Source organism: Thermobia domestica, chromosome 11 (genome assembly GCF_964235325.1).
Source record: "Thermobia domestica chromosome 11, izTheDome1.hap1.1, whole genome shotgun sequence".
In the NCBI taxonomy this organism is placed as follows: domain Eukaryota; kingdom Metazoa; phylum Arthropoda; class Insecta; order Zygentoma; family Lepismatidae; genus Thermobia; species Thermobia domestica.
This window is the reverse complement of record NC_137464.1, coordinates 158,774,071-158,783,531: the sequence shown is the minus strand read 5'-3', so window position 1 is coordinate 158,783,531 and position 9,461 is coordinate 158,774,071. Positions and strand designations below refer to the sequence as shown.

Below are 9,461 nucleotides of genomic sequence, written 5' to 3'. Positions count from 1 at the left end.
TGTATCATCTCAAGTTTTTGAAAAACATCCTGCAGGTGAAATAGCACCTCTAAAATTCTGTTCAGCTACAACTTGTGATGCTGAAAGATATTTTTTTTATTTACATAAGATACTTTCAGACAAACATAAAAAATTTCTTCTATGAAATATTGAAAAGTATATTGTAGTTTATTGTAACATTCATATATGCAAAATTAAAACTTGGTTTGTTTATATGTATACTTTGATGCATATTTTACATTTAAAGTACATATTCTAAAGCTTCTTCCTGCATATTTGCATGCATATTTAGCTAGTTTTAATGCGTCCCGACCTGCACTCTAGTAATTACTATGGAAATAGACTGCTGGGGGTTCTCGAATGATTGCAACCACTTGTCGACAATAGGAGAAGATGGAAGCGATGTAGATATAAAGATGTTTCCTTTCATGCTAATAAATTAATGCTCCCTTCCATACGCTTAATGTTACTAGATGTAATTACTGGAGTTTGTGGAAGTTTAAGCGTAAACGGCTCACCTTCTTCCAGATAAAATATGAATTTTTGATTGAAGTATCAATATTGTCTTGCGCTGAAGATCAAAGTTTTATTTTTACTCAAACACTTCAAGACTCCCAAAAAAATTTTTTTGCGGTTAACAAATAGGCGATTGCACAACCATGCAACATACAGCAGCTTCCGCTCCTAATACTTATTTTATACAGTACAAATTATATTTGAAAGTTACTATTTTTTAAGTACTCAATCGGCACATTATAAATACTTGTATACTATATTAGGTACAATTAATAAAACAAGTGTATGTGTGTCTAGTGCCCATAAATATGCGAAATGAAAGTGAATAACCCAACATTGCTTGTTAGTGAAAAACAAATAAAATCATAATTTAAAATTTATATCTTTTTCTAACTAAAACTGATAAGAAGAATAAGTAATGTAGCTGACAAGATTTTCTTAGAATTTTATTTTTCCATTTATCTGATTTTGAAACCAATGAACTTTCATGTTCAGCTTGCAGGATTTCCAAGATTTTTTTTCACACGAAATTGCGTATCAGAAGCACGATTATTACGTTCAGCAACCTGTTATTTTGCTTTTTTCCCTATTGACGCTTCTTTCATAATCTAAACCTCAGCACAATGACTATTCAAATTGCGTTATTGCTACTCTTTCGCCTTGGCCTTAACATTATTGCAATGACACGTTTTTACTCAGGTAAAATCCCGCGCTACCCACACACGTTCACTGTTAATCCGTTACTGTTTTAGGGTTGTGACCAGACTGTTACTTGAATGAATATGATCACTGATCCGTTCCATAAGTTTTGTGATTTTACATTAGTTTGCTCTTGAAACGACGGAGTCATTGTTACCAATATGATGAATTTGTCACTGTGACACGGTGCTATATGGAAATCGTAATTCTGAATCCTTTGGGAATCCCTCTTACTGTTATCATTACGAGGAAGAAGTATCTTTATATATGCTTCTACATGATTAGCATCAAGAATCACATCTACAAAAGTGCTGCCAGTAAAACATTGTGCTAGTCAAGAAAAGAAATCCAAATTTTGTAGTTTCAAAGAACTATACATTGTGCCGCATTGAAATATTTGTACAGGTAAGAATTAAATATTTTTGATAAAACAACTGAATTTCATATTTACAACAATTCAATAAGGCCCGATGTTTCAAAGTTTCAGCATTTGACTTTTGATCTGGGTTTCTGTGTTGGAACCCTTTTATCGCTTTTGTTAATGAACATCAATGAATACATGAATACTAAGAATATTAATATTCAAACTACTTCTTAACAGAATCTGATTCTTATCATCTAGGCTTCATGTGGGCTTCATGCAGAACGAATATTCTACATATAATATAGCTTTTTGTTCAACTGTTATGTTCTTGTCCAAATTATCACACTATGTCTTATTTATTATTTTATCTGTTTTGGATAGTTTGATTATTTAGTTTTAGAATTCAATTCCACATAAGATTGAGTTTTATGTCCCTTCCAACAGGAATTAATTTATAGATCATGCTATAAAGGGAATTATTTTCTTCTTTTAACCAGTGATTCTTTCAGAAAAAATGTTCCTTGGGGGCACACTTAGTATTCGGAGGAGCACATATTATTTTTACATGGTACTATTCTATTTATTATTATATTATACACGCATTATTTTGGTCTCCTCTACGGGGGGCACTCTCTTAGCTCCGGGTAGGCAGTGTCCGCCCCCAAAACATGTCTAAAAGAAACACTGCTTTTAGCCGCAGGACCTTTGGTTGTTTGGAGCCACAGTGGTTGAGTGGTGAAGCACTAACCTCTAGTGTGAAAGGTCCCTGGTTCGTCTGAAGTTCATGTGATTTTTGTGGTAAACATCAACGTGTCCACGGATTTTCCCCGAGTTCTGTCGTTTACTCTCTTTCTTCACAGTGCACACATAATTTTCATTGTTATTATCTTGCATGCCGTATCCTCCGCCTCTTTTACTCTACAAGACATACTCATAAGACGTTAAATATTTCATTTATTTTAAAGGCTTCGGGGAAATTAAATCTCTAATAATTCGGATCCCACTTTATACATGTTACATAAGGTCGTAAAGTATCTTCCATTTTTCGTTTAAATGAAACGAAAAAGTATAAGGAAAGCAATATAACTTACTTTGTAATGCATAGGTCTATATATATGCAGGGTGTTGCCTGTTATATTTTGAGAGTACCATATTTTGAGAAATGGTAGTATGGGTCACGACAAGCAATCAATTGAGATATCGATGAAGAGACCACTTTATTTCATACACATTGCTTCGAAGGCACATATCTCCAGAACTAATGAAGACATTGGACTCATTCAAAAACAGATAGATAGCACACGTAATAGGCATTAGATATTACGCTCATTACACCCATTACACTCACAGATCCTAGTATCCCGGACAAAATACCGGAATTCATATTTAAATTTTTATCTGTCCATTTAAATTTATGTCTGCCCATTGAATGGAAACAATTCAAAGTTGTTTGTTTTCACAATACAAGTGAGCAGGAAAAGTACAGAGACCCCACAGCGACTATCCCCGGTGGCCCCATTTCCGTTTTGAAAATTATACTACCAGCAGCACAGATGTGACGAAATGCCAATAAACCACAAAATTACTCCCTCAAAATATGTTAAATCGCTTATATTCGTGATTTGTTTACATTAAGATTAGTATGAAACCACTAAAAAAAAAAAAAGGTCACTTCGGAGTGGGCGCGAAACCCCAACCTTACGACTATTAGGAGTGTGTTTTTCCGACTTCGGCACGGAGGCAACGAAGAAAACCTCGCTTGTAGAGGGATAAATCGTTGAGGTCTATTTAATTGGCCAATTAGACTGTTCCTTTAACCTTGTATATTCGACGATAACAGTTTGGGATCAGATAAATGCGTTCGCCATGTAATTTTATAACAAAATGACGAGCGTCTATTTACTTTATTTCATAGTTCTTCCATATTCACTTCCTAATGTTCGGGGACAGTTGCCATCTAAATTCATACAATTATACGCACTCATCTCAAGATCTTTCACTTCATGATGTAAAGACAGTGGTTACTCTTGATCCTCGGAGTTCACTTTAGGAACAATTCGTCAGAAAAAAGTAATATATAATAATAACCGCATGACCATGACTGGCGTTAGTTCGTGTTGGTCCCTTCCCGATTCTTCGCGACGAATCGAAGGAGCGCGGACCAAAATGAAGTCATCGCTACTACGCGGTGGTAACTTCAACACCCCGACTCTAGATATCTTTTTCGACTTAACGAAACCCTGCCGCCAATGACACACTAGCGGCAATCCTTATACGCGTCGCTATATGGACGATGGACATTTACCGGGAAGTGGGCCACTAGATGTTGGCGACGTTTACGACAGGGAAATATGTATGCGTTTCTTTCTGGGTGTAACAAACGGTTCTGCAAACTCGAATATTTTAACAACCGGTTCTTGCGAACCGGTGCGAACCGGCTGAATAGCACCATTGTATATAATGATCTTATTTCCTGAACATAACCCTGGAATTCTCAAACACTTTCGAAGAAAGCTAAATATCCAGCTCATAATTATCATTACAGAATCAAGTAACAGTGTCACGTGTACACCCCATGAAGGAGTTTGGTTTGTATTGCCTGATATTTTCTCAATTAAATTGAAGCCAGAATAGCAGTAGATTCCTACCTACCAATTCAGAAGAGAGATTAGAATAGAGATGGAGTATATTCTTGGAACGTTTAATTAATTGCAGAAAACCGCTTTTCACTTTCTATTATTACCATTTTTAGTCTATAGCGATCAACGATAAAACCGGAAGTTGTTTATTTCTGTCACTTCCATTTTGAATAAGAGGGTTAAGAAAGAAGATTGTATCTATTCTTACAACACGATTGTATCTATTCTTACAAGAGAGAAGATTGTATCTATTCTTACGATAAAAAAAAAAAAACTTCTCGTGCTATCTTATTGTTTATGCTCTAGGTGTGTAGATCAATATTGAAACCGGACGTTGTAATGAATTTATATTGTGAGTTTATATTGAATTTTTATTGTAGTGAGTTTAGCAGAGAGTTAAGGATGGAGGTGAAATGCATTTTGGGGATGCTTAAACAGATTTCAGGAAACCGCCTCTCGCTCACCGTTACAGTTTTTTCTCTGTAGTGATCATCAACCTTAATGCTGGAAATGGTTGATTTCTACAACATCTGTTTTCAGTAATGCCTCCATCAAGGAACTTAATTCCTAACATTTGATTGTCCACACTCTGACCAAAATTGATGGCGATCCACTGAGTATTTCTTGAGATTTCTTTTGTTTCCCGGACGAACGGACAAACAGGGTAAATACAGTGTCCCAAAAGAAATGCAACCCAAACTTTGATCAAGCAGTGGCGTATTTAAGGGGGAGGAGACCTTCCGGGCTAAAGCTGCCCCGAAACTTTATTTACTGTTTTAAAGTAAATGAAATATCCTGCAACATTTTTATATTTCGAGGAATAAAGTTAGCAAAATTCTTCCCGAAACAAAATCGTAAATACGCCACTGATCGATTTTTTCTTTTCTTTTAAGTATGATATAGACGCGACTGCACTACAGATTGTTCGCAGTGGCGAAACGTAATCCCACAAGTAGGGTAGGCCCGACAAACTAATAAAATGTTTAAAATTACATTCAGAATTCTATTTTCCTTATTGAGTTAAACATATATATATATATATATATATATATATATATATATATATATATATATATATATTTCTTAGCTGTATTTCTAACACTGTTTAGAGTTGAATTTATGTGCATATATGCATAGTAGTTTTTATTGCTTAATTTAACAAGAAATAATAAATATATAAGCAATATGTATTAATGAAATATTCCTATTTTGCTCCACTAAAAATATTTCGAAGTGCAGTTCATATTTTCTTCTATCTGGGATTTACAGGGTTATGAGGGGAATTTCTTCGTCACTTTCTATTTTTATTTCCTGAATATTTGAAAATGGAAAGAGAGAGAAAAAGAAAGTATATTCTTACAGTTAGCTGTCAAATTTCTTGTATAAGCGTTTGTTACTTGCATCTTCCACTTTAAAGTAAGTACAATACTGCATTTAATTAATGCATCACGTGATAATGACTACACTAGAAATGTTAATGCTCAGAAGAAACTTTATTTGAATCAGCGCAAGATATTTAATATTGTATTCTATATAGTGGCATATTTAAGGTGGTGGCTTCCGGGCTTAAGCACTCGCCGAAATTTTATCGCAACTTTTTATTGTTTTATACATATTACAGAATTTTCACATTTGCAGAAATAAAGTTAGCAAAGTCCCTCCCGAAAGAAAATCATAAATTCTCCACTGATTCTATGAGATGGAAAACAACTAAACTTACACACAAACAAGGGCGCCCATCAGGGGGGGAAAGGTGGGGCGTTCGCCCCCTAGAGGAAATTGTACTTCAGAATATCGAAAAATCCAATAGAATTTTTACATTAGTTACAGCAAAATTTGAAACTATTTTTGAAACGTCGCTTATACTTGCCCCCCTTGGAAACCACAACATGGGCGCCCTTGCGCACAAATATAATTATTTTATCCTGTACGGTAGCGTTTGTAAATTTATGCATATGTTTAATATATCAGACCTACATTCTATATGCTATTTTGGACCAGGCCCCATGTAGAAGAAAAAAACAGCTATCTATTGAGAGCACATACCTAAATTAAACAAATTATCATTAACAGAAGTACATAATTGTACACAGAAACTTCTTACTCTGTTTTAAGGAAATCATTTTATAATATATTAGCATTGAAAGGTGCCTTCAACGTTAAAACTAAACTCCCAGAGGCGAGCCTTCGCACCTTCCTAACAATGCGTACAATCCCAAGCGAAAATAGCTTCACTCCCTGAAGAGCATAGATAGTAAAGCTGTCTAGCGAGCTGTTGAGGCTCAGACGGAAGGGACTCCGAGTATTTCCAACCTACTATTTTGTTAGCAAAAATACCGAAATGTTGAAGTATTGACTTTATTTTATAAGAAAGCAAAGATGAAGAAAATATACGGTAGAAAACAGGGTAGGTCGGCCTCAGAGCCTCATAGTACGCTTCGCCACTGATTGTTCGTTACTTCTTTGTATCCATTTTAAATAATGCAGTATTGTGTTGTAAAGTTCCTTTTCTTTGGGGGGGAGGGAGATCGAAGGTGTCCCGTTTTCTCATGAGAAAAATATGTCAGGCTTAGCAGGCACAAGTTGAAAATGCACCCATACAGTTCCGCTTCATCCTCAGAAGGTCGATGTATGGTGTGCGATAAAGCGACGACGTATGGTACAATATTTTTCAATACAGCTGTGGATGGCATTGACTACCGAGATTTAATTATGCAATTAATTTCCTTATTAAAAGGCAATGAGCGATACAGCTGGTTCCAGCAAGATGGGGCCACGTGTCATACTTCTAATGAAACTTTAGACATGTTACAAGAATTCTTTGGTGATCGCATAGTTTCCAAAAACTTGTAGCCTGCCCGCTCTCCAGATTTAACATCACTTGACTTTTTTCTGTGGAGTTTCTTGAAGGGAAAGGTGTACAAGAACAATTCTAGAATGATAGAACAATTGAAACATTGAAACAGAAGTGGAAGCAATTACCAGGGACACCCTTCGGAAAGTTTCTCGGAAGAACGTGAAATCCACTTTGAACACTTACTGTAAAGAGCCCTTTTTTCTTTTTTCAAACCAGTACGGGTTGCCAGCGCAGCGCAGGTAAGTAATTACTTTTATCATTTTTCTTTTACATAAAATCAATTAATTATTTTATTGATAAATCACATTGCCTGACATGTGTGAGGATTGTTGCCAGAATGCGCTATTTTTTTTCTCAATACGTAAAAATGGCCTTTAAAACTATCAACACTGCAAAACAACACGCAGTTTTTGTCTCATCCAATAAATATTGATGCGTACTAAACATTTACATTAAGAATTACTGCGATTAACTTTTTCCTGTTTTTCGCAATTGATTATAAGCAATTTTCAAATATTTTGAATTACACTTCTGGTAGTTTAAACAATTACTAAAATTCAACGTTACGATTTGCCTCATTGGTTTTATTCTTAAAATATCTCCATGGACAACGCGAATTTTTGTCAGAAAAATCATGTCTCTATCGTTAGTACTTTAAGAAACATACTCGGTGAAAGTTTGGGTTGCATTTCTTTTGGGATGCTCTGTATATAAAGGAATTTGGTAAACTAACTCGAAAGCTTCTTAAGGGGGCAGACTACTAAAAATGATAAAAAACCTAACCTTTTTTCGTTTGCCCGTTTTTCGTAAGTGAAAAGAGATAACGAAATGTAACTTACCACAACAATATATGTTATTCTACATCCGAAAATACGAAGAATTTTCAGTGTTGCTATCCATAGAAATTACAATGTGACCAGAATATGAATTTCTCAAAAATCTAGGTTAAGGTAGCGACTAGAAAAATGAACTCAGCAGTAATTGATGACTTATCATGTCTTGACTCCTTGTTAACTACTTTTTAAATAATATTTGAATTTATTTTGTAAAAAGCAGAAAGTGTAGTTTTAACAACTTTCTGTTTATAACAAAATAGACACAAGTTATTTGAACATTATATTAAGGTTCAAATTCTTCGGCAGAATTCGTGAAGATGAAAGAGTTTAAGCTCAATAATAATAACGCAAATTCTTTGCTTCTAGTCGACCCATTGAAATTCATATAATAAACAATCTCTTTTTTTATCTCTAACGCAAAGATTAACGCTACTAACGCTTTTACTCAGCTAAAGAATTACAACAAACGAAACCGTAAAACATCTTAGAAATCCGGACCCGTATAAAAACTTCAATGAAAACATATAATTACTGCCCATTAAATTGTTGTTGAACTAATAACACCACTGATATATAATTAATTATCTTAAAAAACTTTCTTCCACGTGTTCGCATGTTACATAGCAATTGTCAGTCAATCTCTATTTTAAAAATCATGGTATTCCCGGATGTCAACATAGTCCTCTTCCGCTTGGCAAGTAAACAATATAATAAACAATTTCATCATCAAGTCGAAAAAAAGATTTCTCAAAAAGACAGTAAAACATCACTCATTACAAGGGTTAGGATTTGAAGGGACGGTTTCCATAGGAAAAAAGTCAGGAGAAAAGGTATAAAATAAGGCGAAAAGGGAGGATAGTACTTTTTCTCTCAACTACTCTAAAAAGTAATATTTTATCTAATTAAGAAAAAACTTTATAGTGTGAACTACGTCTCTCTCTCTATCTATCTATCTATCTATCTATCTATCTATCTACCTATACACACACACACACACACACACATATATATATATATATATATATATATATATATATATATATATATATATATATATATATATATATATATATATATATATATAGGGTGTTTTAAAACTACACTGACAACGTTTGGGATGTGATTCCTGACACCAAGATAAAACAAAAAGTATACCCAGTCGGGTCAAGACTTCACTTAAGAACTAATGTTTACTCTGTCCGAAAATACATGTTTCAGAATCCTGCAGTACTCACGTAACAATTTTTATAGAGGGAGTTCGACTACAGGCATATAACTTGAAGTACTCACCAATTATTATATATATTAGCCCTCGGCTAGCTGGGACTTCGCCCCCAGATCCCGGAGTTTCCTCTAATCTTAAGGGATTTTGAGATATAGCTATCTTATAACAATTCAACCCTCAACCAATTTATTCTTCTCTTCTAACTTAAACAAAAATAAAGAAAGAGGTCTTTTAAATAGCAGTCTCTACTGTTATGAGATTTGGAGATATGGCCATCTTATTTTAGGAATTACCACCTTACCCTTTTTCCTTCCAGACGTTTTTC

The 9,461-nt window shown here is 34.5% G+C and overlaps 1 protein-coding gene across 1 annotated transcript in view; it reads left to right on the top strand.

The window, feature by feature from the left end:
* The first annotated feature begins 1,602 nt into the window (after positions 1–1,602).
* Positions 1,603–9,461, top strand: part of LOC145664525 (protein yellow-like) — a 129,287-nt gene continuing 121,428 nt past the window's right edge. The window contains exon 1 of the mRNA XM_081731265.1: positions 1,603–1,620. The gene's annotated coding sequence lies outside the window, so the exon portion shown is untranslated. The remainder of the gene's footprint in view (positions 1,621–9,461) is intronic.